The sequence below is a fragment of the Pseudorasbora parva genome, chromosome 16, assembly GCF_024679245.1.
Source record: "Pseudorasbora parva isolate DD20220531a chromosome 16, ASM2467924v1, whole genome shotgun sequence".
NCBI classification, from domain to species: domain Eukaryota; kingdom Metazoa; phylum Chordata; class Actinopteri; order Cypriniformes; family Gobionidae; genus Pseudorasbora; species Pseudorasbora parva.
In genome coordinates this window covers 36,146,956-36,156,573 of record NC_090187.1, presented here as the reverse complement: position 1 = coordinate 36,156,573, position 9,618 = coordinate 36,146,956, and positions in this window count along the sequence as shown.

Genomic DNA, 9,618 nt, shown 5'->3' with positions numbered 1-9,618 from the left:
TTTTTTTTTTTTTTACAAATAGCTACAAACTATTTTCTGAAACAAATTGTTCCCTGATAATTACGCAGGAATGAGAGAATAGTTCCTATCTATATCGGTCCAGAAATCTAAATTTTTAATTTTCCTTTGGTCAGACTCAGAATAGTCAAGTTTTAAATAGAAAAAATATTATCTTTAAAAAAATTAAGTTTGTTCTTTTTAGAGCGCGATGCTAGTGGTCTAATCCGATTCAATGATGTATGCTTAGCTATGCTATAAGTGCCACTGCCAGAGACAGAGATCGGCTGAATGGATTCAAAACCGGTAAAACTCAACTGTTTAACTCTAAGGAACTTGGAAAATCAGCATATTTTCAAAAAAGTGGAATGTTCCTTTAATCTAAGCCCTGTCTGTGAAACCAGGTCTATACTAAAAAGTAGTAGTACTGTGAGTGTGAACATTTACTCATGCTCGTGTCATTCAAAATACGTACGCATTTTTTTCTTCTGTCTAACCGAAAAAGTAATTGGGGAAGAATGTTGGAATGTTTCCATTTACTTTTGCTGACATTTTTACCCAAAATCAATGGGAACCAAAGCTGTCTGGCTACCAGCATTCTTCAAAAAAGAAAGAAATGCATACAGGTTTGGAACGACATGGGGGTGAGTATGTTTTATAGACTTTAGGAGTTGTTAACTGCGGACTGGTGGGCTTGTAATGGGGGTTGAAAGACTTATTCTTTTGACATAATATGACTGAACAACCTGAGCTGAGAAAACTTAACTGAGGTCACACAACTTAAAAAAAAAAATGTTTCCATGATAGCTGAATGTAATAAATGATCTAATTATTTATTAATTATATTTATGGTTCCTTGTGAGCTCAGAGGGGCTTGCCCAGATATGTATTTGTGTGAAGGATATTTTGAGGCTGTGCATAAATAAGGGTCTCGTGGCATGAGCGATGGTCTCACGTGATCTGTATAGTTGGCTCAAACAACAGTTACGCAACATTAATGAATCAGACCAGGGCATAATAGAGACCGCAGCACTGTTGAAAAGATAATTACTGTTGTTGATGTTGATGTTTTTTTTGTTGCATAATTTTTTGTTGATGCGTTTCTATGGGTTATGTTCTGGGCGTGTATTTTATTCTGTACTATTTGTACATTAAAAACATTGACGTCAATTTGTTTTGTATTGTATTGTGTACCCTACATTCTTGAATTATATTTGTACATTACATGACGTCTCCAAATACACTGAATATTGAAAAGTCAATTACAGTTTCTGCCCGTTACTTGAACACATTTGGCAAAACTTCGCTCATTGTGCTAAAACTCTACACACAAGTAAACATGACACAACACTAGGAAATACCCTTCACATCTGTGTCAGATTAAAACTCTACTATCAAAACCTAAACTCTGCTATCAAAACCTAAACTCTGCTATCAAAACCTAACATTCCTTTGTCAAAATGTAAAAATGATACACACTTGCATCATATGAATACACTTCCGATCAGGGGGAACACACTACTTTATATAAAACACTGTAGTTTTTAATGTTCACTGTTTTTATTCAGTTTATCAGTTAGCATTCTGTGAAATGCAACACTTACAGTTTCGGTTCTTTTTTCCAACAAAGGTTTTCACAACAACTAAAAAGGAAAGCTGAAAGGTTACAAATGACATACTCAATACTGTACATCACAATACTATACTTCACACTACAGTAAAATATCAATGGTACAGTGCTATGTACTATACTCTATGTTCCACAAAACTACCATATATTTGTTACAAAAGGAGCACTAGCCAACTTGCAATACAGTAATGTGATACAGTACAGTACTGTAAATACTGTAGATACAGTCTGGAATGGAAAGTTACTGTTTTCTAGTCTGAATGTGCTTATGATGAATGCAACTGTAAACCGGCTTAGATGTGGGTGGACTCTCTGCCCATCTTCCCTCATTGTCAGGCCATGACTTATAACATGAGCCATCAAAGTTGCTCTAATGTCATCTGAAATATTATTCTGTGTAAAGACTCTTTGACTGCATCTCTGTGGTTGCAATTACCCGATGTGTATTATGTGTATAAAGGAGTATGTGTGTTGCAGAATTGAAACTAGAGTGCTAAGCAGCGATTTTGTTTAAGGTGTGAGTACATGTATTTGAGGTATGGAAACAAAAGCTTCAAGTTTTGTTACTTTAGTCTAAGCATGGGTCTATAGCGTTCAAGCAACGGGCAAAAACTGTTGTTTGACATAAAAGTCTTTATTTAATTTAAAATATGTTTTTAAACTGTCTTTAATCACAGTGTTGCAAGCCAAATTGAAATACACTTATGTTAGAAAAAGTACAGTTTGAAGTGGACTATAATATGCCTATATTCAAAGAGTACTCTGTGTTGTTTACAAAAAATAAGCCAAAGGCCTTCCAGCATGCATTCCAAAATCTATTTATTCACAGATACAAATACACCTTTGGACAGCAACCGAATCCGGTCATGACCAACAACTGGAAAAGTCAGCTAAAGTTAGTTCACCCAAAATTGGAAATTCTGTCATCCTTTACTCACCCTCAAGTTGTTCCAAACTTGTATGAGTTTCTTTCTTCTGATAGTGTTTGTAGAAAGATTAATTGAAAATGCTGGTAACCGGACAGTTAATGGAGTAGTTTTAGTAGTTTTTTTCCCCATTCTATGGAAGTCTTCAATATCAATAAGTTTTCAATATCTCTTTTCTGTTCAGCAGAAGAAAGAAATCCATACAGGTTAGGGACAATTTGAGGGTGAGAATGATGACAGAAATTTCTTACTTTTGAATATGTTATTTTTGTTCAGACTGCAGGCAAACTCCTCTGTCACACAGAAAAATGCTGAAATTTTGGACGTTTACCATTTGAACACTGTATAAATCCCATTTCTGTCTCTAGTTTTGATGTTATCCTTGTGTGTAAGAGTGCAAAAGACAGTTTGAAATCAAATTTGAGCAGCCAGGCTCAGAGACATCTGTAAAAATACAATTGGAATCACATTTCAAACAACCTCCATATGTTGTTTGAATCAGATTGGGAAAAAAGTGTGTGTGTGTGTGTGTGTGTGTGTGTGTGTGTGTGTGTGTGTGTGTGTGTGTGTGTGTGTGTGTGTGTGTGTGTGTGTGTGTGTGTGTGTGTGTGTGGGCATGTTTTTGTGACATATGAGGACACAAATGTGTATAATGACATGGGTATGACATATGGAGAGGGTGAAATATGAGGACATTGGCCATATCCCCACTTTTCAAAATGCTTATAAATCATACAGGATTTTTTAGAACGTAAAAATGCAGAATGTTTCCTGTGATGAGTAGGTTTAGGGGTAGGGGAAGTGTAAGGGGATAGAAAATACGGTTTGTACAGTATATAAACCATTACGCCTATGGAATGTCCCTATATGTGAAAAAAACAAGCATGTGTGTTTGTGTGTGTGTGTGTGCGTGTGTGTGCGTGCTCCACACTTCCAAAAACCCATCTGGATGTGCAAAAAAACATATTGTTTTTTGTCAAAAAAAAGACAGTCTGAACATGGCATGGAGAAAAATTAAGAGTAAAGAGACATAAACTAATTATTGTAGCTGAATTTAACTGGACAGATTAAAGAGATCTCAGTTGATCTGAGGCATGCAGACACCAAGAAGCATTCTTTAAAGACCAACAGGCTTCACACCGCAGGGAATCCAAACAAAGCATGAACAGGAATTTTGCTTTTCATCCTGTCAGATTCCATTTACTGTCCCACACCATTACACAATCTCAAAACCTGTGAAATGGAAACGAAATTGTATAAACTCAATATAATTAGACATGTTAAACAAACTCAACTGAATATCTTGAAGTGAGCTACTAGCTATTCTTGGCCTCAGATAACACACACTGACCACCCACAGTCAGTTCACTGACACTGATGTATTGCACACAAACAGGAAAGTAGGCTACTTTCTCAGTCTGGCTAGCTCTAATCCGATTGGCCGATTTTATGTAACTTCTGGAAAAACTATAGTTTTATTTTTATCAGGCCACCTATAGAAAGTAAGTGTACAAACGAGTTTATGATATTTACCATTTGAAATAAATATTTTTGACATGCAATATAAAATAAACAGCTATGCAATGTAAAGGAAGCACAATGTTCGCCCAAATCCCATTCTTCACTACCAAAACTCAAAACATAACAATACTCTCTTTTAACCGTCAAAAAGCTGAACTTATTTTAAGGCGATACACTGCAGGCACATTTGACTGTTTTCAGACTAGTGCGAAGAAAACATCCAAAATACATTTTTAAGTGTATCTTTTATTGTAATTTATCTATTTGCATCTGTAGATTTAAATTTTTCTCCAAATTATTATTATTATTTTTAGACATTTCCACTTCTTCTCTTGCATACAAAAAACGTTATAATTTTATTCTTATCTATATTCTGAAGAATTCATAGCTAATTTTTCAGATTTTATTAAAAAAAAGAAATGTTTTGCTGTTTTTTCTGATTTATGGAGTGATAAATAGAGAGCTCCAAAATCGCCTCCGTAAAAACCTTTGACTCTAATATATACATATATACAGGTCCTTCTAAAAAAATTGCATATTGTGATAAAATTAATTATTTTTCATTATGTAATGATACAAATTAAACTTTCATATATTTTAGATTCATTGCACACCAACTGAAATATTTCAGGTCTTTTATTGTTTTAATACTGATGATTTTGGCATAAAGCTTATGAAAACCCAAAACTCAAAATTTAAATAAAAAAAAATTAGCATATCAAGAAAAGGTTCTCTAAACGAGCTATTAACCTAATCATCTACATCAACAAATTAACTCTAAACACCTGCAAAAGATTCCTGAGGCTATTAAAAACTCCCAGCCTGGTTCATTACTCAAAACCACAATCATGGGTAAGACTGCTGACCTGACTGCTGTCCAGAAGGCCATCATTGACACCCTCAAGCGAGAGTGTAAGACACAGAAAGAAATTTCTGAACGAATAGGCTGTTCCCAGAGTGCTGTATCAAGGCACCTCAGTGGGAAGTCTGTGGGAAGGAAAAAGTGTGGCAAAAAACACTGCACAACGAGAAGAGGTGACCGGACCCAGAGGAAGATTGTGGAGAAGGACCGATTCTAGAACTTGGGGGACTGAGTCTTGAGTAGAAACATCCAGAGCCACCGTGCACAGGCGTGTGCAGGAAATGGGCTACAGGTGCCACATTCCCCAGGTCAAGACACTTTTGGGCTACAGACAAGCAGCACTGGACTGTTGCTCAGTGGCCCAAAGTACTTTTTTCGGATGAAAGCAAATTTTGGATGTCATTCGGAAATCAAGGTGCCAGAGTCTGGAGGAAGACTGAGGAGAAGGAAATGCCAAAATGTCTGAAGTCCAGTGTCAAGTCCCCACAGTCAGTGATGGTCTGGGGTGCCATGTCAGCTGCTGGTGTTGGTCCACTGTGTTTTATCAAGGGCAGGGTCAATGCAGCTAGCTATCAGGAGATTTTGGAGCACTTCATGCTTCCATCTGCTGAAAAGCTTTATGGAGATGAAGATTTCGTTTTTCAGCACGACCTGGCACCTGCTCACAGTGCCAAAACCACTGGTCAATGGTTTACTGACCATGGTATTACTGTGCTCAATTGGCCTGCCAACTCTCCTGACCTGAACCCCATAGAGAATCTGTGGGATATTGTGAAGAGAAAGTTGAGAGACGCAAGACCCAACACTCTGGATGAGCTTAAGGCCGCTATCGAAGCATCCTGGGCCTCCATAACACCTCAGCAGCAAATAATGAACTTTATCACAATATGCTATTTTTTTTCCAAAAGTTATATATATATATATATATATATATATATATATATATATATATATATATATATATATATATATATATATATATATATATATATATATATATATATTAGACAGAGCAATTATTAATGTAATCAACCAACTGGGGAGTTATATTTTTTTAAAACACGCAATTTTATTTTAAACACTGCAATTATTATCGCGAGATGGTGAATACATAGCAAGACAATGCAAAATGTAATCATAGAGTTTAATTTTTCTCGTCTTCTCAGCTCTAAAAAAAGATAAAATACCATCTGTATTTGTAACTCTAAAGCATGATTAGAACTGGAAACCATGTTGCTCCAATGCAATTGAATTAAACTTGTGTTTTACAGAAGTTTACTCATATTAAACATTGCTGAATTAAGTCATGTTAACTAAGTAAAAGGACAAGCAGTGTTTGTCCATCTATCCTGAGCTCTCCTTTATCTTTACCCTGCTGAATTGCAGCCAGACCTTTCACTTTGGAATCTGTTAGAGAGACACAGATAAGAGCCAAAAAAACTCCCCCTTCCCACACATCAAATTAGAAAAAAGAAAATGTATGCACCCCAAGGACACCTCACTGGCACGACTCTAACTAATCCACTCTCATTACTTTATAACTGCAGCCACAGCTTCTGGTCACGATAAAGATTACGTGCTGACTGTTGTTTGTTCTTATTCACACACATCATATCCAGTATATCCACATAATTAATCTTTCTACAAACACTATTTTGTAGTCACAATAGTAAGAAGGTATCGTTTGTATTTGTATTCCGTAAAAACTATGCCAATACCTGTGGGAAAACACCCTTGTAAAAGACAAGTACACTTTACCATATCTTCACTCTCAGAAAAAAAATGTACAGTGCTGTCACTGGGGCGGTACCCTAAGGTACAAAAGTGAAAAGGTACATCTTTGTATCTTATGCATCTGGACACACACACACACACAAGATATCAACACACAATCATATGCTTATTAGGAGAGAGAGAGAGAGAGAGAGAGAGAGAGAGAGAGAGAGAGAGAGAGAGAGAGAGAGAGAGAGAGAGAGAGAGAGAGAGAGAGAGAGAGAGAGAGAGAGAGAGAGTGTGTGTGTCTCCAGACAAGTAAGGTATAAAGATGCACCTTTTCACTTTTTTAACCCCTAAATGGTACATATTATTAGTACCTTAAGGTATATATCAGTATTTTAAGAGTCCGTATTAGTACCTTAAAAGTAAATATTTGTACATTTTTGGTTTTGTACCTTAGTGATCAGCCCAGTGACAGCAATACACATTTTTTCTGACAGTAATTAAATGTTTTAGTTTAAAAATATAGGTCTTAAGTCTCAAATTAAGGCTAAGTGCAATTAGCTGAACATTAGAGTGCTTTTTAAAAAACACTTAAACGGACTAAAGTACATTGTTATATATTATGTATTTTCATAATTACTTCTATTGCATTGAAAAATGGCTAAAGTTCCAAATAGTGTCTATGGTATGTCATGAATTTTAATATATTTGTAATTACACATTTGTATAATGCAGTGTTACACGTCGCTGTAGATTTGGCAGTACAGTAGTCCTGTAAAAACCTACATACCACATTTCTACATTACAGTAAAATAGCATTTAAATATACCTTTAAATATATCAAATAAGAGTACAGTCAAAATTATGCAAGTACTTGTGCTCTAATATGTTGGTCACTGCATCAAAATAAGTGCATTTCATTACAGCAATTATTAAAACAAAATGATTTCATCAAAAGTAAAACTTTAAATTTAACATTATTAAATGAACTTTTTAGTACTTAAGTGTAATCAACATAAAAAGTGTACTCTCTTTAAATCCACTTAAGTGACGAAACACATTTTGTAATATTATATTATTACAACATTGCCTTGGAAATAAGACATTTCCAACCCTTCACACAGTGCCCTTTCTATTATTGGCAACCAGTTCTTTGGCGTGCGAACATTGGCATGTCTACCAGTCAAACGGGTTAAAAGTCATGCCTTAAATTCCATTCTTTCTATTCATTCACAACTTTGATGCTTGAAAGAACTGTCCTTACACGTAGCCTAGCTGCATTACTCATTATTAAAGGGATGGTTCACCCTGAAATTAAAATAAAGCCATCTTTTCCTCACCATGCTGTTGCTCAGATGCCCTATGTCCTATATCTTTTTTCTATTAATTGTGTGATTTATGGGTTTGGAATGTCTACAGGCACTCCTATTAAATTTAATTTCACTAGTTCACACTTACATCAAATTAAATAGAGTAAAGATTATGCGTATTTGACCTGCTGTCCGGGGGAGGGCTCCGGCCTCGGAATTTGAGGAGTTTTTGAGGAGATGGGGTGGTGGAGGGATGCTAAAATGAAAATGGTCAATGAAAGAAGGTAAATCTCCTGTAGATATACACCCCTCTTATCGTTGATTAGCTTGATGTGCTCCACTTGTGTTTAGTTAGGTTTAATTATCTGCACGTGCTCCTCCCGAAATTTTGTTAATAAAAACTTCACTAAATTCTGTTCCTGTAGTTTCATCTTTTGTGTGGGTTTACAGAGCAACCTATATATATATTTATCACCGGTATCAATGAACTGGCAATCTGAAAGTCTGCTGAGATTCACCTAGAAAAGCGTTGACATGATTACAGCTCTACAGTAACTTTTAATACATGGCCTTAAAAACCTCTGAAAGCACGTTTTCTAATTAAAAACTGAGATCTCAGTGTAAATGTATGTATCAAGCAATGTTTGGTTTTCCATATTTTTGTCATCCATTAGGCTAGGCTAAAGACCCCCTGTAGTGAAAATAACGTTTTTAATGTTGTAGGCTATTTGTCTATGTGGACTTTTTAATATGTTTTAACTTCCTGTATGCCGTATGAGGACATTATATTTTAGTGAATTTGTCTGTCAACACGCCACAAGGTTTTGAAGTTTTACCAGTAGAATGACGTAAATTAGGCATATTTTCTCCTTAAAACTGCAGTGAACCAAAGACAGACTCATAAAGGTTTGTTTCCTACCGTCACAAACATGTAACCAATCCCGTCCACTCAGGGGCGTGGGACTGGGGGGATAAAGGGTACTGAGTAACCAGGGCCCGAGGTAGGGGGGGGGCCTTAGAAGTCAGTTTTCTATACATACACATACATGGTACGGGGGCCCAGCAAGATGGTTTGTACCCAGGGCCCAAAATTTGGTGCTACGCCCCTGCGTCCACTTGTAGGGCGCGGCTTTTCTCCAAAGCTTTTTAGAAGGCAGCTGTCCAACTCGGTCGAATGGCTGTGCCCCATATTCTTAAATAATGCACTATTTGAGGGGACAGTCGTGGTGTTCTAAACCAGTGGTCGTTATCGAGTGAAGTCATTGATCCTACTCTGAATCGCAATAATAACGGCCTAACTTTGCTATTCTTTAATACTGAGAACAACTTTATAGTTGTCGTTGGTGTGATTGGGCCTTTGACCGTACACTCAGAGAATACCCACAATGCACAGGGAGTCAAAATACGACACAACACTGGTGCGTGCACTCATTGTCCGAATTTACTTTTGTATTTACTCCTTCAATGGGACTACCGGCAAACACAACCATACGTTGACACAACGTACACAACCTTATAACAACGTTGACACAACATGGCCAAAAGGTTGCTATAACTAGTAGGCCTACGTTGTGTGGTGAGCAAAACAGCGGTGTCACAATATTGACGTTGAACCACCGTCCATTGCCATTGCTAGGCTGGCCCTATGGTTAT